Below are 572 nucleotides of genomic sequence, written 5' to 3'. Positions count from 1 at the left end.
AAAAGAAAAGAAAAGAAAAGAAAAGAAAAGAAAAGAAAAGAAAAAAGAAAAAGAGAAGGAGAGGGAGGGAGGGAAGGAGGAAGACAGGGAAAGAGGGAGGGAGGAGGGGACAGAGGAAGGAACAGGACAAGGCTTTACTAGTGTGTGTTTATTTCCCCCTGCACAGGACAGGGTAGAGAGATGGCCCCTGGAGAGGGAAAAAGGAGAACAGGCCACTTGGTTGGCTGAAACCCCCTTGCTGAGTATGAGTATACACATGCCCCTGAGTGTATCAGGGTCTGGGTATGTCTGTGTTTCTGTGATTGGCTTTGTATGGTCACCACAAGGCCATGACTAGCAGTGCTAGTTAGTTTAAGAATTGAACTTGAATGTTACTGAAAATTATTCTGCCTGGCTGATCTTCTACAGAGATGGTGCCCACTTTCTATGGTTCAGCACTGCCTGTCTCTGCTGGGCTAGAGTTTCCTCCAAGTCTTGCAGTGTAAGACATCTGGCCCCTGGAGAAAAGCTAACAAACCTTGAAAAGCTAAATTCTCCCTTCTCATTTCTCTGTCAGCAGCTGCTATTTATTC

This window comes from Ailuropoda melanoleuca, chromosome 12 (genome assembly GCF_002007445.2).
Source record: "Ailuropoda melanoleuca isolate Jingjing chromosome 12, ASM200744v2, whole genome shotgun sequence".
NCBI lineage: Eukaryota > Metazoa > Chordata > Mammalia > Carnivora > Ursidae > Ailuropoda > Ailuropoda melanoleuca.
Note: the sequence above shows the minus strand (reverse complement) of the source record.